Source organism: Cyanistes caeruleus, chromosome 3, assembly GCF_971803275.1.
Source record: "Cyanistes caeruleus chromosome 3, bCyaCae1.hap1.1, whole genome shotgun sequence".
NCBI lineage: Eukaryota > Metazoa > Chordata > Aves > Passeriformes > Paridae > Cyanistes > Cyanistes caeruleus.
In genome coordinates, this window is record NC_141703.1 from 54,943,338 (window position 1) to 54,967,400 (window position 24,063).

Sequence of the window (24,063 nt, forward strand, 5' to 3'; positions counted from 1 at the left end):
TCACATAAATTTTCCCTCATGTAGTCCGTGGATGCATGTAGTGAGGCTCTCATGAGTGAGAAAAAAAAGATTACAAAAGAAAATGCCCTGACATGGGGAATCTATTTCCAGTGAAAGACTGCAAATATTTTTTTTAGTAAGAGATAGATAAGACAAATTATGTTTTATACACTTAGATTGTGAGAGAGAAGGAAAAATAGCTTAAAGTAATGGAATAGGATGGGGAAAGAGAGCAGTACTGATGGATTACAATAGAGTGAGGTAAAAAATGCAAGGAATAAAGAAGAAACTGTGAAAAGAGCAGACAATAATGGCATGATTGAAAACTTACCATAGTGAAGGCAGTGCAATTTAAAGAAAACATTTTAATTCTAGAATTATTGTAGGAAAGGCAGTGAAAATGGTATGCACTAGGAGCATTCAGAAAGCAGAAGTGAAGCAACTCTATAAACACAGATTGGAGTATGTCTAGAAAGGAAGATGTACATATTACACACATTCAGAAATCATAGCTGAGACCAGACAGAATCACTTAAAGTCATGTGATGTAAGACAATAAAAAATCTGCCTATCATTTTCTATTCTGTTTTTGAACATTTATTTTCTTTCCTGTCTTTCCTTTTACAGCAAATAACTGTATAAAACAAGCAGACTGCAAGTGAAAAATGGAGAGTCAGCTTTAGAAAATAGATAAATGCTATGAGACCTGCAAAGAAATGAAAGCAAAAACCAGGATTTTGTGTTCTTATTTTTCTGAGTGAGGAATAACTTAATGAAATTGGTCACTATGCTTTATAAACAAAATAAGAAATTAAAATAGGGTCCCCCACCACCTGATATCTATCTCCTTGGGCAGGAGTCTGAATTCTGTTCTTCCACTCTAAAAAACTAGAGGGTATTCAGCATCTACACTATACATCCAACTTTTATACACATTCTAATTTTCTTAGCTGCTTTCTTGTGTTGGATAAAGTTCCTGAAACAGGAAGGAAAACACTGTAGAAGTTCATGAGGAAGAATGAAACTGGTATTGTGAACGTTCCATCCTCTGTCGCTCTGTGCCCAAACACCAACCAGCTCTAACACTGAACACAGGACCCAAAAATGTGAGCTGCAACACAGGCATGAAATACCAAAATCAGAATGAAATGGATTTTCCTGAGAGCCATGTACAGGACCTAGGTCATAGGTCAAGTATTTTTGTGCTAGAGATTAAGAAAAAATATGAAAAGAAGCTTGAAAAGCAATTTTATGTATTATTTAACAAGGAAGATGTTTAAAATTCAATAAAAGCAAGAATCTCCACTCATAACGTAATATAATTCGAAAAGAAAAGAAAAGAAAAGAAAAGAAAAGAAAAGAAAAGAAAAGAAAAGAAAAGAAAAGAAAAGAAAAGAAAAGAAAAGAAAAGAAAAGAAAAGAAAAGAAAAGAAAAGAAAAGAAAAGAGAAAAGAAAAGAAAAGAAAAGAAAAGAAAAGAAAAGAAAAGAAAAGAAAAGAAAAGAAAAGAAAAGAAAAGAAAAGAAAAGAAAAGAAAAGAAAAGAAAAGAAAAGAAAAGAAAAGAAAAGAAAAGAAAAGAAAAGAAAAGAAAAGAAAAGAAAAGAAAAGAAAAGAAAAGAAAAGAAAAGAAAAGAAAAGAAAAAAGAAAAGAACAATAAATCAAACATCTCAATGAATTAAGGATTTCTGAAACCACTCACTGGAAAAATATAATTTTATGCAGTTAATTGAAACTCATTTTGTAGAAAGAGATGACAATAGATAAAATATTTTACAAGTAAGTTTCAGTAATAATAGAAAAAATGTACCATTGGACACCAAAAAAATGGCTATTCTTTTACTGTTAAATTGCACCACTGTGATTTTTTTTTTTGTCAGAAGGTACAGTGACAAATTGCTACTGTGTTGCTGTACAAATATTTTTCAATCAATATATAACAGGTTGAAATAAGTTCATGGAATTAGAAAAGGGCATCCCTACCTCATTTTGATATTTATGGTATTTGTGCAGCTCTTTATTGCCCTTGCAACTCTTTAGCTCTTTTTTAATGAAAGCTGTGCAGATAACTCAAATGGATGCATTTCTCAATCCATTTCCAGGAGAATCTCACTGCTTATACTATGGAATATTTTTGATTGCTGTACATTGTTATTATTAGGTTACGTTCCCTTCATTGTATTTTATTTACAGGCTTTCTTCTCATGTCAGAAAAAGAACAGAAGACTATCTCAGAACTTAATTCAAATGTACTCCGATTCTGTTATGTTTCCATGGAGTTGATAGAGCTAAAATCTGTTGACATCTAAGCAAATTAATCCCTTAAAGCTCCTCGTAACAGTATGAAACATTGTAACTCTTACAGTCAGGCAATCAGCCCCACTGCCCCAATAACACTGAAATCATTGGAGTCCCTTCTAGGGCTTTAAATGGACAAAAGAACATTATTTTCCAGGTCTTCAGAATGTATTTCTAGCAGAATGAGGACCAAGGAATGTTTGTCTCTCAGTCCCACAGAATGAAACTCAGATCAAGAAACAGGAAAAATCTAATGTGCAATTAAAATCAGAATCCATTTGTTTTCTGTGAAGGACAGTGGGTTTAAGAAGAAATAGGAGTAATTATATTTTTACTGTTTCTTCTTGTTTCACCACCTGTGATCTGAGCCTATATATTAGGAATGTGGCACTAATAGGTTTCCTGTGTAGTAGATTTATATGCATACTTGACATTTCTCTTAACTAATAAAAAATCCCCTAGAAAACCTCCAATGAAATAAAAAGATAAGTTATTCTTGTCTTTATTATATTACTTGGACAATACAAAAAAAATAGTAAATAAACTTTTCAGTGAATACTTTTTTTGCCTTCACTGTAGCTTCTGATAGATATTGCATTAAAATATTACAGTAGACCTGAAATGACTATCGTAATTGTGAACTTTAATGGTCTCAGTTCATGCTATGTGAGACCTCCTTACTGTGATGAACAATTCTTATGCTGAAATAATAATCAGCCCCATTAAAACAGTGCTAGATAAGTCCCCATTCCAATAATGCTATTTCAGATTCAAAGGGAGCATGTGGGATCTAAAAGTCTTAAAAATATCTTCATTAATATAATTTGCGTGAATCTCATGACTTTGCTTTATTGATTTATAATGTAGCATTAAATCAACCCTTTTGACTTGATTAGTCCATTTCCTCTCAGAGGAGTCCTCCTTGCTGGAATATACACCAAAATCTTCTCCATATCTAGGTGTGTGTCTATCATTTAACAAAAAAAACCCAAAGCAACGAAATCCATCATAGCTTTCATTTTTGTTATCACTTGGGCATTTATTGCTTGCCACTAAAGATCCACTAAAATGTGGAATGGATTTAAATACTGTAAATAAACTGTCCTTCATTGCAAAAGTTTTTGTGTTCAGACTGAAATATTTCCCAGAGGCAAGATGACTCTAGTGAAAGTAATTGTTGTTGACCCATTTTCTGAGCCAAGCTTTAGTGACCGTCTAGCAAGCAAACCCAGCTAATCAGCTCTTCCCTACATACATTTCCTTTCTACAGAAACCTATCTGAACATCCAAAATTGTCTTCCTCTCCCTGCTCCTGAAATTTCTAAGTTAGCCTTAGAAATTCTCTTCTGCTTCCACAGATTATCTTGTCTCAAGGCAGGAGTGGTGTCTCTATTGCAGCAGCATTTTGTAAAATGTGAGAAAAAAACATTTTGCTACCTATTTCCAGGATGGTGCAACAAAATGTGACAGCTATGAAAAAGCTTGTTATATGATTGCAATTAAGCCCCAGATGACCTTTCCAAGAAAACTGTGATTGCTAGTGACTTCTCAGGTGCAAAGTCCCTCTCAGACTGAAACTCTACCTTCATGAGTATTACTCCATGACTGGTTATCAGAGACCCAATTATAGCTCTCTGGGCTAATACAGACTTTTCAAATGGAAGGCTGAAGTCCTTATTGTGTTTGTCATATATCTTCCTCCACCCAGCCCCAGATACAGATTTAAAATAAGAGTATTTTGAGATTTCAAAGAAACTGCACTACAGTTTCAAAGTACTGCATTGTCTCCTTTACTGTAATGAGATTCAGATGCCAGAACAGATTTCAAGACCTTAAAGATACAGATCCTAAAACAATATACAATGTTTTCTACTGTATACAGAAAGAAGTGCAGCTAAGTTTGAAATTTAATAGGTCCTAAACAATTCAGAAGTGCTAAGCTCTCTCAATTAAAAATGAGAAAAGAATTTGTGGCTGCTGTTTACTCCAGGCTTTGCTTTCTTATTGTAAGCCTCAAGGAAAAAAAAATAAAATCTCATCCTTGCCAAACCTTTTACATCTAGGAATGCATATGGCAATGGGAGGAGATTTCTACAAAACAAGAAAAACAGTCTTGGCGTTCTCTGGTTTGAACTCTTATCTGGAGATCTTCCTTGAGTGACAAGAGCAATGCATTAATGAGGAGGAAATGAAAATGAAAAAACTGAGGAAGTGAAATGCTTGTTTTCCTTCACTAATAGGATTGGCTATTAATAAGAGACAATTAGTAAATGAATGCTTACTACCTCCTTTCACAATCAGCAGCAAACATAAAAAAGGGAGAGACACTGAAGCTAATAATAGAATTGGATGCATAAATAACTGCATCATTCTGGATTAAAACACAGAAGCAAGCAAGAAAGACAGAACTTGTTCCAAGGCAGGTCTGTGCAATGAGATTATTAAGAATGAGATTATTATAAAGACAGCACAGAAGTTTCCTTTAGTGATTTCCTTTAGTGGACTTTGTATCAAATGTGACTGCACAAACTGCAGACTTATATGCCTGAATTAGTAATTCTAAATTTCAAGTTAATAGAGAAAAAGTACACACTTCCTAAATATATTATTTTCATGTCAAAATGGGCATCTAAAATAGATGGAACCTATCCATAAGTGACTCTTTGTCTCTACTGAGCAACAACTAGAAAGGACCATGCAGTGGCTAGTTCAGATAGAAAGGTTCTACACTGTGAAAGTTTAAAAGTAGGAGACATGAATTCCTTCTCTAAGGCCAAGTTTCAAAAGAAATGAGATATATACCAATTTCCCATTAGAGATATCATATAAATCTTTGTAGCTATCAAGTGCATATTAAAAATATGTGCAGGCTTCCCCAGAAACCATGACACCCCATTAAAGATGGCACAAAACCAGTTATTGAGATGATAGGAAATTACAGATTTGAAGCTGTTTCTGTAAATTTATTGTACAACTCTTTCCTGTACATAGACATTCAATACTTGTTTATAAATCATTTATTTTCATAGACTTTGTGTTTCACAAAGAGTACACAAAGGTCTTGCAATCAGTACCAGGGTTATTTACTGCAGAGGAAAATACAGAAATAATCTCAATGTAAAAGTTATCCACTTTTTTTTTTTTTACCAAATTTTGTATCAAAAAGCATGAAAAATTGAGTTCCAGAAATTGTTCTAATCTGGTTTTGAGTGAAAATAAAACTTTCTTTCACTGTAAGTAAAAAATATTCAGAAAAATCACTTGAAAAATTTTGTTTCAAATGTTTTTAAATGTCACAAAATTATAATGTATAAAGAACTGGTCTTGAAATTGGAGCAACAGATTATATTTAACTAAGCTGGTTTCCTTCTCTAGCAAGCCAAACTGAATGCACTTAAAAAATGGGGAACAGACAAAAGTATAGAGCAAGCAGCAGCAGCAGCCAGTCACTATGCCCAAAGCTGCAATCCTCACTACAGCTGCAGTATCTCTCCAAATAATTATCTTAATAAAATACCACCTCCTAGTACCACCAGAATTTTCCTCTTATTTATTATCCAATACAATGGATCTTATGAAGCATATCTTTAATATCAAGTTTAAGGATTTCTCACAGAGAGTTGTCCAGAGAAAAACTATCAAATGTACTCTCTCTAGGAATCTTGAGGCTCACTTGAAGGATCAGTGTAATTAGCTTCTACTGCTGAAAAATTGATTCTGGATGATCTGTCAGGTTCTGCCTCATACATCTTAATAATACCCATTTGACCAAAAAAAATATTTCAGCTCTGACGATATTTTTTCCTCCAGTCTTCAAGGAAGATCTAAGCTTCAAACAGATGGTGTGATAAAATCCCAGACATCATCATGGCTGCAAGAAGCAAATGATGACTATGCACCTCCAAATAGGAGAGATGTTCAGCAAATCAATACACTAGTGTAGTTATAATATATGCCAACACAGGAAATTTCCAGAGAGGCAGAAGAGCCAAACAGGACAGAATTACTTCAGAATTAGATCCATGCAGAACCACAAAACATAAAATATAAATTATTCTGTTTGCTGAAACTGTTCTGCTTATGTGTATACAACTTTTCAAAGAAAAATAACTATCTAGTACTCTGAGGACACTCAGAGATTCAGCAGTGACAAAATCCTAGAGAAGAACAGGAAAAAATTAATACTGTCCATAAACTTATGGAATGAAACAATACCAATCATTTTCCCTGAAATTACTAGAAATATCTCTTGTATAAAAAACTTTTTTTTTTTTTTTAATATCTTTACAGAGCTTAGGAAGAAAAACAGCTCTGAAAATAAACAGCGCATCTGGAGGGTCATCGCCTCAGGCATGATTTCTCTGTTTTGTTTCCACACAGTTGTAAATTAATATTAATCCTTCATGACTTATTACAGTTGTCTTTTTCTCTGAAACAATTGATTTGCTTTTTCTTCAAACTGCATTTTGCTCCACATTGCTTTCTACACTTTTACAAACATGTCTTAACGACAGCCTTAGGCTAGAATGACACATAAGGATCAAACTGGAAACCTCCTGTGTTAAAACCTTGAAGTGAAAATCCATGACTTTGCAGTAGAGGACTTTAAGAATCCATTCTCTGTGGATCAGTGGAAAGGGGATCCTATAATTCCTATTTTCTACTGTTGTTTTTATAACTCAAAGTATTTTCTATAAAATTTCTAGGAGATGCATTTTCTTGACCAGTTTATGAATAATAATAGAAATTTATGTGGTCCTGTCAGTCTAAAAAATCTCTCTGCTCTCTTTCCCTGACAACAATATTGAGGTCTCAAACTAAATCTAAATTGTTCATTTAAAAATGTATTAGAACACTATTTAACATTTGCTATTACAGAAAGGATAGTGTACATTCCAGATAGAAGCTACTTTTCTAGAATGTGAGGTCTAATTTGTCTGCTATAATTGCTTTTAAATTCATTGAATATGTATATATATTAAAGGTTAAACAGAAGCCTTCCAGTGCTACAACTTATTTGCATGGTATTGTATCATGGTATGAAACTGTCTATGCTCTCCTGGCCTCCTTCACCTTCCTAAGTGCCTTTACAAAATAAGTATGATGCTTCTGAAATTGAGTGTCAGGCAAATGACAGTGGAGACGTAGGTTAACCTGGGGCATTGACCAGAACAAGTCAGTCAAAGAGATGGATCACAACTGCAGGTGTTAAGAAATAAAAGATAATTGTAGTAGGAAACTCCTGTATGAGGGGAATTGAGGGTTCTGTATGCCAACTGGACCTGTCCCACAGGGAAATCTTCTGCTTCCCTGGGGCCCAGAAAAGAGATTCCCTGGAAAAATTCAGACCTCTGATTATTACTCACGGCTTGTTGTCTAGGTTGGCGACAAGGCATTGATGAGATAAATCCTAGAGGAATCAGAAAGGACTTCAGGGCACTAGGGAGACAAGTTCAAGGGTCAGGAGCACAGGTGATGTTCTCCTCAATTCTTTTGGTATCAAGGAAGAATGTCAAAAGGTCACAAGAGAAATACACGTAATCAACATGTGGCTTAAAGACTGATGCTGTTTGTGAAATTTTGGATTTTTCAGTCGTGGGGTAGATTATGTGGCTCCAGGCCTGCTGGAGACAGATGGGGTTCACCTGTTCAAAAGGAGGATTCAAGCCCATAAATGATGACAGAATACAACAGGACAACCAAGGAAATAGGCCAAGCCAGCATGGTTCTGGAGGACAGTGGATGAGCAGGAGCCAGCTGTGCCCAGGTGTCCAAGAAGGCCAATGGCATCCTGACCTGTATCAGCAATAGCGTGGCCAGCAGGAGCAGGACAGGGATTGTCCCTCTGTACTCAGCACTGGTGAGAGCTCAGCTCGAGTCCTGTGCTCAGTTCTGGGCCCCCCACTGCAGGAAGGGCATTGAGCTGCTGGAGCATGTTCAGAGGAAGGACACAAAGCTGGTAAAGAGTCTAGAGAGTCCTGTGAGGAGCAGCTGAGGGAGGTGGAGTTGTTTAGTTTGGAGAAAAGGAGGCTCAGGGCAGACCTCATCACTTTCTATAATTACCTGCAAGGAGGCTGCAGACAGGTGGGGGGCAGCCTTTTCTGTCAGGCAACAACTGACAGGATGAGAGGTCATAGCCACAAGCTTCACCAAGGGAGGTTAGAAGGAATTTCTTCATGAAAAGGATTGTTAAGGATTGGAATGGACTGTCCAGGGAAGTGACAGAGACATCATTCTTAATAATACTCATTTATTAATGAGTATTTATACAATGAGTATATATTAATGAGTGATTAATACTACTTTTAAACACCTTTATGGTGGTGTTTAAGAAATGACACATATAGATTCTGATGTGACAGTATGTGACATTTATGGGTCTTGTTTGGCTGCCGAGGTAGTGATTGGTCAAAGGCTGGACCTGATGATCTTAGAGATCTTTCACAATCAAAATGATTCTGTGACTCTGTTCTTGTATAATATGACATCACTGAGATTTTTGACTTTGTTTTGGGAAACAGATGGATGTCTGATGACACAAAGCTTATTTTGGTGGAAGAATGATTAAGGCCTGGCACAAACCTATAGAATTGTTAAGGTTGGAAAATACCTATTAATACATATTGTATTCAAATACAACCATCAAATCTGTACCAACCTTACCTGCAGACAGATTTCTCTTTTGAACTAGGTCTGGATATTTCCTCCAAGTGGTGATGCACAGTAGCTAATGCCATGACATCAAGAGTAGTAAAAGAATGCAAATGATCACTAGTTCAATGCTGAACTTTGCCTGCTGCCTCTGATTACTCTTTTGTCTTATTGGGGTTTGTTATTTTTCGTTCCCTTATTCTTTTTCTTTTAAGCATGGTAGCAGAGTACAGCACGGCTGGAACAGCAATATAGATACAGTCATCTGATCCCAGAAGCTGTATGGTGGAATCCACACCCCACTGGGTTTAGTCTGCATGACCTGCCTTTCAGCCTGGAAATTTAGCCTGGGCATACAACAAAAACTCAACTGTGTCAGTACTCTGAGTGCTGGATCGGGGATATCTATAGAGTGCTCACAAGTACTTTGTAATCATGCTTTCAAATTTTCTACTCTGGCAAAAGACCAGGTGGATACATTCTGGAGTGTACTTGCCTAGGTGGGTTTTCATGCCTATATCTTCTTCTCTTTGGTTTCTCATTTGACAAAAAGTTATTTTCATAGGAGTTATTCCCATCTCTGTTGGGGGAAAAAGAACAATACGTCATCCAGTCTTATTTCAATTTTACTTGGAAGTATGACCTTATCTGTAATCATCTCATAACATAGCTTGCATGCATTATATTATTCTTCTTTTGAGGTATATAAAAAGAAAGAGATGCATTTTCAAAATTACTTGTTATAACTGTCAATTGTTTATGTAACTAATTGATCATTTATGTCTCTTGTGTCCTGCTGTACCAGTCTAGCAATATCTTCATGAAAAAACCCTCCACTGTGCTGATATGCTATACTTCAACACACATGGATATTTATTATACAATAAAAATTCCTTTGAAACAGAGAATTTGCAGTGCTGTTTCTGTGGCTGGAGGAAATCAAAGGGGAAAACTATACAAGATGAAGAATCAAAGACAACTGCTTTATGTAAGGTATAAAGGAAAAAAGTAACTTACAACACTTTACAGTTCATCACAAACAACACTGTAAAGCATATAAATGTTGAAAGCTATTGTATGCTATCATGGCAGATAGGAGATCAAAGAGGTAGAAGGAAGGATAGGTAGACAGACAATGTGCAAACACTGCAAACAGAAGGTAAAATAATTAAACCAATTTCTATTAGCCGCTGGTACTTTCTAGCTGCCACGTTTTGACAATGTTTACACATATGCTTGCATAACCACATACATATACAGAATCCTTTCATCAGGTCTAGCAAGAAGCAACAAACACAGACTAAATATCACTTAGAATTGCTCTGGGGATAATTATGGCAATCTACCAGACCACTTGAGAGAGAATAGTCAGCACCTGTGGAGTATAGGGGTGACAGGAGAAGGAGGTGACCAGCAGTTAACCTCTGCAGAACAAAGAGAGAGTAGTGCCCTTAACAATTCCCATTACACTTGCCACAGTGTAACAGGAAAGGTCAGATGAGTCTTTTAAGGCATGCTGAATAAAAAATCCTCTTGTCTTCCTGCTACATTACTGGTGTTATGAAGAATTTTATTGTTGCTTACAATCCTTGCTGCTCTCATATCATTATGTTATAACAGAAGAAACACTACTACTTTTATCCATGTCTGTAAAGAAAGTTACCAATATATTTGACAGGAGTACTCTCAACACTTCAGGAAAGGTAGCAGAAAAAGACAATGGTTTTTGAAGCCAAAAAAGTCATAAAGACAAAAAAGATCTTTGGCCCTGCCAGCTCTTGCTGCCACCTCTCCTGTCAGAGGAAAGGTTGAAGAGGCAGGTGTGTGTTCCTGAAGCTATTCCCTCTCTTTCACTTTACTGATTTTTTTTCTCCTTGACTAGTTCTAAGGCTCACGGGCCCAGCATCCCCCTCCAGGCCTCTAACAGAACTAGAAATGAACCTGCCTTTCTACAGTGTCCTGTGCTCTTGACTACCCTGATCCACATCTTGTCCTTCTGCTGGAGAACAGCCAGAGAAAGGGAAAAGCAAAGCCACCCAGTGTGACTTCTTGTTCTAGGTAATTGATGCCTTTTGAAGGCAAATTTAAAGTTAAGGAGAAGGGGGGAAAGACAGCTGGGAAGGGTAGTGTACATGGGAAGGATTTTAATAAACACTCCTTCTTAACAAAACCTGAATTATTTTTCAAAAAACTCTATTTTCTGCTTCTATTGTGACATAGTAATATAAGTGCCTATTTATTAATTCATTATTTAATTTTTTTATGAGCTAGACATTTAAAAAGAAAATTCTTCCTTTAAAACTGGAATTGTTTGTTAGATTGCATCATAAGTAAATTATTTACCTATACCTCAGAAAATAATTAATACCTGGAAAAACAATAAAAACTTCTGAGAGTTGGAAGCTGAATATCTTTCTGTCCCATCAGTGACTGTCACACATGTTCACTGGATTGAGAAAGGATGAAGGAATATCATCAGTGGCTTATGCAGCTAAACACAGATTTACAGCTGAACATTGTTTTGGTAGTTAAACACAGTGCTATCAGCAAACCCACCCTTCCTGCTTACTTTTATTTAAAAACAAAAAATCCATTATTTGTTTGTGCTTATTACTAGTTTACAAGTAAACTTATTCTGCCTCATTTAATGTAAGAAATCTCTGAGAATGAGAAGGTAAAAAATTTAAACTATTGACTTTTGTTAAGTCCACTGCAATTCAACACTGAATTGTTTTGCCAGTGGAGAAATATGTAAAAAGTCAAAAAATAACTGTAATGGCTAGATCTCTTTCCAATGTAGCATGTGTGGCAGACAGCAGCCCCTTAAAAAAAAAAAATAAATTAGTCTGGTGTTCATAATTCAAGATGCATATTATTTCTCATTAGAAAGTCTAACATATGCATTTATTGAGCATTTACAGACCAAGTGCATGAAAAAAACACACCCTGGTACATATATAACTGAAGTTAAAATTTAAGGTTTTTCTTAAATGCAGAGCCAAGAATTTTTTAATTGGTTCTTAATATTGGCCTTCTAGGCTTCCACTAAGGCACTTAATTGGGGCATCTATTTGACAATCTAAAGACCCAAACATTGGCTACAACCCCAATGAATGAGAAATTCTAGCTTGTCAATCTTCTCAAAAATGTGTGTACATCTATTTTGTTGTTTACTTTCAAAGTGAGGTTTAAGTTAGGCACATATATTTGACTGAAGGGCTTAATCTACCTTGCCAGAATAATTAATAGTTTTATGTAAATATGCAGTCTAATATGCATGTGACAGAATAAACACAGCCATAAAGATGAAAAAAAGTAAATCTGATTATAGGAATAGTAATTACTTAGAAGTAACATTATTAGAATGCAGCACATAATTTCAAATGACAAAATTAAAGAGTGAGTAGAAATTGCATGTATTACACAGTTTATTTTGAGTAAATACCAACAAAATCTGTGCAGAATACCATATCATCATCTCTTCCACATGGGACACATTTCCCATTAAAAAAAAAACAAAACAAAAAAACCAGCATCAATAGAATCATAGGATCATAGAATGGTTTGAGCTGGAAGGGACTTAAGATCATATAGATCCCACCATGGGCAGAGATATCACCAATTAGATCAAGTTTCCCAGAGCTCCATCCAGCCTGGCCTTGAACACTTCCAGGGATGGAGCACCCACAACTTCTCTGCTCAACCTGTTCCAGCACCTCATCACCCTCATGGTTAAGAATTTCCTCCTAACATCTAATATAAATATCTTTTAGCTTGTTCTATCACTGTCTGTCCACGTGAAAAGTCATTCTCCATCTTTTCTACAAGCTCCCTTTAAGTACTGGAAGGCTGCAATTATGCTCCCTGGGCCAAGCAAGCCCAGCTCTCTCAGCTTGTCTTCAGAGACCTCAGATCAGCTTTCTGGCAATTCTCTAGACTTGCTCCAACACATCTTTCCTTTGTTGAAGACCCCAAAGCAGGATGCAACACTTACAGGAGAATCTCAAAAGAGCAGAGCAGAGGGGCAGAATCATCTTCCTCAACCTGCTGGCCATGCCTTTAAATATGTCCTATAGTTTTTTGAGAAGAATTTGGGGGAACTAATTTGTTGTGATTATTCCCCAGTGAATTAAATACATTGTTCACCATCTGTATGTTTTCCAGGGGGAACTATCACAGCTTAGATAAGCAGTACTGAGCTAATCAGGATTTTAAGTCTGTTATTTCAGAGATTTTCAAGGTTAGAAATAGGTATATCTTTCACAAATATGAAAGAATGTGCTGCATTAGACTGCAGTAACTTTTATGGTCATTTTATTACCATAGTTTCATATTTCATTTTGGAAGATGTAGGAGAAAGAAGTGTTTAAACTGGGAAATATTAGTTTAGGGACAAGGACTGAAACTGCCTGGGCAGAATTTAGCATAGCTGTCACACCTGAATCAAAAGATTTCCTTTATAGTCAACAGAGAGGATCTCTCAAGGTACACACCAGCTCACTGGTTTAAAATACATTCTTCAGGATATGAACCTTAGCAGGTATAGGGAAAATAGAAAAATGGTAGAAATGGTAGCAAACCTACAGGGAGACAGAGTAACTTGATTACTGCTACATAAACAACTCAGAAAAAAAAATTAAAAAATGAACTTTAAATGTTCCTGCTCATTCCCCTTTTAACTTTCACAGGTCTCACTGCTACAATGAAATACAAGAATCTTCAGCCCTGCCTTTGTCCCTGCAGTTTAAAACACAGAACATTAAAATAGGTATTTAAGAAATCCTGGTCTACATGCACATTGAATTATACTACAAGATTTGAGAAACTTCACCAGCAGCAAAAATTTTTAGATTCTTTATTTGTACATTTGTAACTCTTGCAAAAAAAGAGTTTCTGCCAAACCAAAACACTTTCTTCTTTTCCTTTATAGAGAGAAGATTGTGACATACTTAAGCTTAAGCTTACTATAATGTGAAATTCTTGTCAAGAATTTGAACATATTTTTTTACAATTTTTGTTGTTTCTTGATTTTTTTTCTATTAAAAGAAGCCCAAACACAAGATTCAAGCTTCTTAGTGTTTCTTCTGTGCAGAGTTACCTTAGTTTGGAGGAAGGGCAGGTATTTTTGGAGAATCATACTTCTTCCTGTCACTACAGCTAATGAGGCACAGGAAACCATTGACTGTTGTTTGATCATGCATACAGAACAAGCAACTGTTAGGAAGCACATTCTTCTTCTGAGATGAAGCCATCTGCAGGCAATCCCAGCAGGTTTTCCTATAGGGCTGAAAGTGCACAATAAGAATACAGATTGTTTCTACTTTCCACATCCTTTTAGCAGAGCTTAAACCAGTACAATTGGGAAAATCAGGATAAACACAGACAGATGTCTAATTTTTCTAGGTAGTCTTTCCATGTATTGTGCATACATTCTTTTGAGCATCTAAGATATTGTTTAAAAAAGCCAACAACCCAGAAATTAAACTGGAAGACTTTATCAAATCCTGTACATCAGGAAAAATCAATCATGAGAGGCAAGATCCCCATCTGCCAACACTTGATTTTAATTATTTTTTTGATAGATATTTCAAGACAAACAGACTCAGTCACTACCGGATGTAGTATGTCTGTGTTAATAATCTGCGATAATTGACTCTTCCTTTTGCCAATTACCACACATCCAAACTGAATGTCTTTCCTTCTCTCTGTCTTTAAATTCACTAGAAGGTTAGAGAATTATAAACTGAAAGATTGGAATGGATAAGGAATGTCATTAAAATGTGATTGCAATCAAGATTAGGTGTCAGTGTTTATCTTCTGTGAGAAAGCAGAAACAACCAACCTGAGAACCTTCTTGTCTTTAAACAGCACTGTTGGCTGTTCCTCTAGAATATCTCTCCTTTTAATATGCTAGAAGCATATTAAAAACAAATTAAAAGCAAAACATGCAACTTAGTTGAATGTAGGAATTATGTGATTGAATAGCATATAGGTATTTTATCAAAAATTGAGATGAGAGGAAAAACAGAGCAATTTATTTATGCATTCTGTGAATGCTTATTATTCAGTTTATTAAGGATAGTATTGTGGCTATTATTTTCTGATATTGGTAATTAGCATGTAATACTGATTTATAAATCTAGCTTTAATTATGCCATTCCAGCTAAAGAAATTGAATTTGCAAAGGCTAACTAGCACAAAGCCTCAATTATCAGCTGATTATAATCATTCGGCAGTGTGACAAGTGAGTTGTCATAAGTCCAGTTGTTGTGAGGAAAATAAATGCAGCAAAAAATACCAAACATAAATTATTTCAGTCAGTGCAGGAAAAAAAATGGATCTCTATTTTGCAAGTTCAATAAAATAAATGCAAATGCTTTAAGATAGACAGAATTTATGAGGCAAGATATTTTTATAATAAAAGATGCACTTTTCAACATTTCTGGCTATTTCTTTTCCAAATTTAGATGGACAGTCCACAGTTTTATTTGGTAAATTAATGGTAAAACCTTTCATTTCCATCACAACACAGGTCCACTTACTATCAATTTAACTGCTACGTAAATATTGCCACCTGAGCAGACATGTCTTATTTTAGAAAGATGTTGTGATTACAGAGGTGTGTTGGAACAGAGATACTTTTGGCTCCCATCTCTACTCAGTTTTTTGGGCTAGAGTTCAACCATCTAATTTTACAACAGGAAGACTGGATTAGTTTGAAAGCAAAACAGTGGGAGATCCCAAGTCAGAAATACAATTTAATAGGAAAATTAAATTAAATTCAATAACACAGAAACACTGACAGAGTCAGAATGCAACCTGACACTCTGTTGGTCAGGGTGTTGGTAGCAGCCCGATTAAATGGTGGATACAGTCCTCTTTGGAGCAACAAATGTGGTTCTGTTGAAACTGATCTTGTAGAGGAGGGTAGGTTTCCTCTGAAGGTCCAATGGTGGTGTAGATGGGTCCAATCTTGCTCTGGGAATCCAGTGGAGAAAAGCTGCCTGCAGTGTTCCCAGTCTCAGAGTATATCCAGATAGGAATGCTTGGCTCCTCCCCCTAGGTGGAGCATCTCACAATGGATGAAGTAATTTTATCAGTCATTCAGTGAGACTCAGTGGCCCATTAACAGAGGATATCCCCCTGGAGTTATCAGAGATGAGTCATGAAGGAGATAAGGAACACTGCCACACCTGGTTTTAAGAGTTTATGAAGATAGTGATAGAATATGTATGTTTGGGTACATCTTACATTGTAGCCTAAGACAAAGGTTTTGATATTCATTAATGCAAAACTCATTTTATTCTTCTGTCTAGGGTATTTTTTTGAGTTGTAGATTTTTAATTTGGACCTCACACAGTTGATATAAATACTGTGAACCTCATCATGCATAAATTGATGTGGTCTGACCATATTTACTATGTCAGCTGAGTTACATTTATAATTTGCATTTAGTGCTGAACAGCTCAGCTTTTTCAGGATTTATGTATACATGCCTAGGAGCAGAAATAAAAAATACTTATTAATAAGCAGGCACTTTTAACTAGCCAGCTTATAACACTATTTTTTTACTACTATTTACATAACACTACTATTTATACTACTATTTATTAGGATATCCAGGGACCCTAGTAGGGATCATGTATGAGAAACATTTCTTAAAGGTATGTGGTTTAACGTTCAACAGTCTTTTGTAGATAAGCTTGTCTCTGCTTCAGTCAGGTCTTTACTACAAGCTGACTTGGAGATAATAAGACAAGTGTTTCCCAAAATGCTAGGCCTTGATTTGTCCAGGTCAGATGCAGACTGAGGCCATCCAGCTCCGAGCCCTTTAACTCTAGAAATGTTTTTCACCTCCAGAAAAAGAAGTGTCTTTGCAGGCAACAGCAATCCAACATGGATCTGGGATATGGCTGGGCTCAGGGGCACTGCTAATCTAATAACAGAAACTGAGACTAACATTTGACACGTTTTTGTGATCAAAATAAGGAATTACAACAGTTTCTCTTAAATCCTGACTACTTCTATTGAATATTCTTTTTCTATCACTTCTTAGGAGATACAATTGTTGCAAGAAATTGAATTTTTTCAGGTAAAGAATGTATGTTCTCAAATGAATTATGAGCAGTATATTTGTCAGAAACTCTTGCAATGCTCTAACTGAAATAATGAAAAAAGAAAGCCATACTAAACCCTTATTTTGATAAAATTCAATATTTCTTTTATCCTTATAATGGAACTACTTTGAGATAAAGTTATGGTTCAAGATTAATCACTGTCTATTAAATTTCAAAGATTTCCTAGAACAAGCAGTACAAGCAAGTTTCTAATTTTGAAATGACCTTACATGATGTACTTTTATTTTTCAGTGTTTCATATGAAGAGTTTTCTAGTCTTAAACAGTGTCTATGTATTTGTTAAAATTGTGGATATATACAATGTACCAAATATGACAATAGATTTTACTTTGCAAAACTTTCTATCTAAACAAGGATAAATGGAACCCCTGAAAGCCTAGGAAACTCACACATTAAGATTTCTGCAGATACACAAATTGTATAAGTTATGAAAAAGTTATGCTTTTCTATTAAGGTCCAGCAAAAATTCAATAGGAGCACAGTAAACAAATCACTGAATGATAACCACTTGGTCTCCTACTGAGCAGTGGTATGCTCTGTGCTTCACAATCACATGATGACATTAGAAAAAATATTTTGTTGAAAGAAATCCAACAAATCAACAAGAAAAAACAAAATTGGTTGCAATAATACTTTTTAAAGTTTAACTCTCATCTACTGTGTTTTTTGATTGTTTATTTGGTTAGTCTCACCCAGCACCAAGCATATCCTCTATACTCCATATTTAATTTACTAAAAATAACAACATTTAACTTCATTTGCCTTAGCACATAGTTTTCTTATTTTCTTTAGTCAGAAATTGCTTCCAGGTGCTGGATATGGCAAAATAACCTTCTCACACTCTCCTATAATAAAATTTGAATGAACTGCTGAAACATTTGGTATACTATTGATAGTAAGACTTATTTGGTGTGAATCAGATTAGCTATCTCATTGCCATATAAGCAAAACAAACAAACCAACAAACAAAGATAAATTATCAATTGCTGACACTCTTCACAAAGCTCTGTACCTCTCTTTTAATCTGAATTTTCACAATTTGTCTATCCCAGATTTTAATTATTGGATTGACTTAAAACTTTGTCCTTCAGACTTAGGAGTTCCTTATCAGAGCTGGTTCTGTGTTTACGCTGTCACTGACTCTGATGAATGCATCTTCTTCCTTAATGAAGGAAATGAGCTGAGCTCCAAGTTGTTCATATTACAGATAAGCAGATTTAGTAACCCTTCTTTATTTCTAGTTACTCAGATATTTTTGGTATCTTAGCCCAACACCATCCAATTTATAAGACAGTCATTTCATAAGCTGACACAGATTGTATTTGATTTAGTACTTATCTTTCATTTTGAATAGCAGTGAGCAAATCTATGTCACTGATGAAAAAGAAAGCCTTCAGGTCAAATTCATTTCTGCTGCATATAGTAGCTACACCCAGAATTCAAATTGTACCCTGTCCCTTCAGACAGACTAGGTGATTTCAATATTTGTGGGATTGATGGGAAGAAATGTGCCATTGCTTCTATGAATGAATGAGATTGTTTAACTCCTCAGTTGTAACATCTTTAATTGCATGTACTTTCTCAAGGATTGTACAGTGAAAAAGAAAGAGTTTTGAGGTCTCAGAAAGAAATCTGAGACATGAACTCTCACTTGATACAAGATGTGTGTTTTAGATTAAACACATGAGAAAATTTAGATCTTCCTCTGATTCTTAAGATTTCACTTTTGGTTTTTTTTATATTTGTATTGAACAAGAAAAATGTTGCTCTGGCTAAAATCCAGGTTTTGAGGTTTTTTTTAATCTAGTGAAAATAATTTTTTAAAACAAATCAGTATTTCTTTTATTCTACCTTGATTCCATTAGTAATGTGGAAACCCTCTTGGGGGATCAGCTGTACAGAAAGGGGAATTTCTGTAATGGTCAGTGAAGGGAGAGTAATAATATGCATGGAAAGATTTTACCAACACTCACAATTCAGTAACAAGTTACAGTGATTAGGGTTACAGATTTTCCCCTTCTATTACTTCCTTCTTTTACCTTAAGTACCTCTTGGTTGTGTTTTATTTTTCTCTCTAATCTAGGAATATTGCTTTTTATACTGCATGCTGTGCAAAATTTCTCTCAGTCAAACTGTGCTCTAAAATTCAGCATTTAATTCCTCTTCTGCACATAAAAGTACTAAATTCATAATATTACAGCCTTAGTTCCCTATTTCCTATGCTGTACCTTTTCTACTTATTCAAGTTCAAAACATGATCAAGCCAAATGGGCATGCTGAATAAAGTGGGGAGGTGCACAGCATTTCAAATATCATCATATATTGGTATTTCTTGCCACATCCTAGGGCACCTAAGTTGGAAAGGGTCTAGATTTGACCAAAAAAAATAGAAATAAATTCTGCCAGGAAAATCTTGACATAGTGAAATACTGGAAAGCCTTCAAAGCCAGGTAAGCTCATTTGCAAGATATTTTGAGTAGCTTGTGTTGTAACCAGTAACTATACAAAAGACAACATGCAACAAATAAAGACATTGGCATAATTTGATTAAAATTAACTTTTAAGATGAGGCAGAAAATCTATAGAGGACTCTGTAATGAAATCCAATTCACAGACAGTGATTTTAAAATTAAGGGATACTTTCTGCATAGGATAAGAAAGGCAACAAAAAGCTGAGGCCGAGTTTGCAATACAATATGTTTATTTAATAAATCCTTAAACAAGTTACTTATATGGGCCAATATTTATTACCACGGCAATAAAAAAGTGAAATTAGGATTTGCCTTCTTCAAACAGAAAGCTAAGGAATATCAAGTATGTTTGTCTTTTGCAGACACAAATTATTTTTTATTCATCTCTTACCACCCTGTTTATATCTGGGCAGCGAAAGGTAATGGTTCAAATGGTTCGCATCAGCAAAGAGCAGAATGTGGACATGTTGGTTAAATGCAGAACACGTCAGCCTCGAGGGAAAGCCATATGAGGAGCAGCTGAGGTCACCAAGTTTATTCAGCCTGGAGAAAAGGAAACTGAGGGGAGACCTCATCACAGCTGCAACTTCCTTGCAAGGGTAAGAGGAGAGATAGAGACTGATCTGTTCTCTGTGGTGACCAGTGACAGTGACCAAGGGAATGGCCAAAAGCTGTGTCAGGGGAGGTTTAGGTTGCATATCAAGAAAAGGTTCTTCACTCAGAGGGTGTTTGGGCACTGGAACAGGCTCCCCAGGGAAGTAGTGACAGCACCAGCCTGACAGAGCTCAAGAAGCATTTGGACAATGCTCTTGGGCATGTGGTGTGACTCTTGGGTGTCCAGTGAAGGACCAGGAGCTGGATTCCGTGATATTTGTGGGTCCCTTCTATTCAGCATGTTATATGATTTACGATTCTATGATACCTATCATGGCATAATTTCTTATCAAAACATATGTGAAAGTGTTATGTGGTTCTCTGCTCTGTAAGACAGGAAAATGCTTTCATGTAATTCTGCTGTTCTGATACTGCTGTCAGAAGACTTCTGAAACGTTTGGTGTTTTTTTGGTTGCTTGACTTGTTGTTGTAGTCCAGGTTTTGTGCGTGTCTCTGTACGTGAATGTGTGTGGGCCTGCATTTTTTTTTCTGATGCACATATTTGTGTCAGTCTTTCATGGATTAAAATCAAGTGCTACACAGTAATTCAAATAAAATTTTCTTGATGTTTAGTGCTTTTATATTTCTAAGTGGAAGGTTTTGTAACAGCATAATTTTAGAAATACATCTTAAGGAAAATTCCCCATTACTCATAAGCATGATATCCAATTCTGAAATTGTCTACACTCATCCAGACTAGTGAAGCATGACAGTAATCCATCACTTGCAGAGGTACTTATTTCCTACGAGATACCAGCTATATTTTAGAGATAATTATTTGTGTTATTGTCATTGTGACAGTGAAATTAGTTTCTGAAAATATACAAAATGTATAACCATAGAAAGATTTAAATCAGATTTACAGAAACTTTGTACTTTATACAATTACCATCTCATGATGTGGAAAATAAAATTAAAAACCCCTCAAAATCTGCCTCATTTTCACCTTACTAATATTTTATATTTCTTCTGTGTGCTTCTATATTTATAACTGAAATGCTTAAAATTTCGTGGCTGGTACAAGACTGACATCTACAGGCCATATGGGAAAAAAGGTCTTTTAAAAGGCTAGACATGGACTCAGTTGAAATACAGTTTCTAAAGCAAATTCTGACTCTTTTTTCCCCCGAATGTTTTGCTAATCTCTCCTGCAGTCTTTAAGAATGATTTTTTTAACGTGATATTTACACTGGAATAATTGTGTTTAGGGTTTCACTGCGCACAAATTCAAGTCAGAAAGTCTTAAATTCACCTTTTTACAAGTTCATTTTATTCCTTCCTGCATACAAAAGTGTTCCTTTGAAAAATGTCTTGAAATCCCATTTCTGTGCAATAGAAAAATTCGGATATGAGTTAATGATGGACATGATTTGACAGCATACAAAAAATTAAACAAAACATTTAAAATTATAGAGGCAATCAAATAACGTAATGTTTCTTTTAGACTTATATGTTTAATCAAAACATTCCAGTCCTTAGACATACATATCACAAGTATTTGCCTTATAAAATAAGCATTTATATACAATACCTGTATTTGACAATTATTTTTATACAATGAATATTCTTTGAGTTTGTCTATCATAAACCCAAGTGATTGATGCTTTCTAATTTTTGTTAAAAATCGGCACCCCAAAACTCCTTCAGGTTGTATTTATTTTATTATTTATGCTTTGAATTGTATTCATTCATTTCAAAAATCCCAAAACAAATGAAAAAGAAAAAAACCCAAACAACCCAAGTGTCAAGAGGCTAAAATATTACTTATGGCTTAAAGATCTCCATGAAGCATTTTTCCAGTTATGGCAAAACTCTATAACAGAAGCTGAAGACCACCATACCCTGAATGGGGCCCTGACTAAAGCCCTACACTGCTCATTGGCGGAGATAATATAAAGTGACTGAGGTCTGGGCTGAGGGAAGAAGAATCCATTCACAGAGGGATTAAACTTAGCACCTTCAGGGTGGACACCACAGCTCCAGGGTTATCAGCTGCCAGGCTCAAACAGACCCTCACACCAAAGAGTGGGTGAAGGATGAGAGGTTTGGGGTGTGTGGTAAAAAAGCCTCTGATTCGAGGTAGCGAATACCCATCCTCTGCTGTGCAAAGGAGCCCAAGCTGCAGGGGTCCTTCACCTGGGGAAAAGCTTATCCACCTCAGAGGGGGTGACACAGCCCGTCAAAGGACCCCCACCAAAGGGGTCCCCAGACCCTGCACCAGAGCACTGCAGATGATGCAGCAGACCCTCAGTGTTGCAAGGGACAGTGTCAGACTGGCTCCCTGCACAGGAGGCAGCTGAGCATTCCCACCTGGCCCAATAGTATATTAATCCACTGAATTCTATTCTTTTTAGCATGGCATCAGTGACAGGGGACCCTCACCAACAAGACCAGATGGAGAGGAACAATGATACATGGCTGGAACCCTCAAATGGATGATATGCTTTCACCGGCCACTTTAATATTTATTTATTATCTAATTTTTTATTTTTATTATTTATTGAATCAAATATTTTATTATTTATTTAATTTATTTAAATGCTTTTATTATTCATTTAATATTTCATAAAATAAATTAATATTAAATAAAATAGGTCAAGTTTTTTGGCACCAACATCTAACCTCATTTGGTTTTAATTAAACTTTGGGGTATATTTCGAACTTTTCTAGGTTTAAACTGTTTTATTCACAGAGACTTGGTTTTCTTTGCTCCTCTGTGTTTAAACACATTTGTAACACCAACCAAAACCAGAGAATGCGTAACCTGGATAAACTCAACCATTTTGTTAGACCATAGATTATATTTTCTTGCAAAACTGCTGCTGGAAGTAATGAGAACTTTTCATAAAAAATGTTGGCAAGTCTCTGCACAGAAATCAGCTACAAATTTCTAATAGGAAACATTATTCTGTCCTAACACTAACTACATTTAAGCTGAGTAATAATAAGTTAATCAACAATAGATTGGTTTGTGGTTTTATTTTTAATTATTAGAAAGAAAAGTGTTGTGAGATACATATTTATTTTTTATGGCTGCTGTAATACATATGTTATGGAATATACATGGTGCATTGGGAGAACTGAGCCTGTTCACCCTGAGGAAAAAAAGACTCTAACTGCTTTCTTCCATTATCTGTGGTGCATTTTAAAGAAAATGCAGCTAGACTCTTGATTGTATTATACAAAGAAAGAAGAGATATCTGGCACAACTTACAGGAAAGGAAGTTTAAGGCAGAGAAAAATGAGGGGAAGAAATCAATGAGGGTTGTGAAGCACTGGAAGAGGTGAATCAAAGGTGTTGCAGAGGTACTAAAATGTGACTGGACCTTTTGCAATCTGATCTAACCTCAAAGCTGACCCTGATTTGAAAGCAATGACAGATTTCCAGAAGTACTAGAAATTTATTAGCTTAAATTTTTCATAAAACTTAGGATTTTTGTGAAGATTTTCCCATCAAATTTTCCCACTAAATTTATGTTGATTTCTCTGAGGTTTGGATCAGGCAGTTACAGAGCAGATGCTAATGTAGTTTGAACCTTACACCTGTGACTATCAAGAATAAAGGAAAAGCGCAAACTCAGTGCTAAACAGAAATCCATTTCTGCCTTGTGGAGTTAATTAGCAATTGATTTAAACTAGCTGTAAACACATATTTGCTGTTAATGATTCTGAACAGTGTTCTTTAGGGATCAGGTGTGAAGATATGAGTTTAAAAAAAACCCTCACAACTAAGAAAAATGCTAACACCATTATTTTAAATTCTTCTTAACTCATTCTTTGAATCTTTTAATGATAATATATTAGACACACAAGAAAAGAAGTAAACAAAAGTAGGACCTAAAGTTATCTAAGT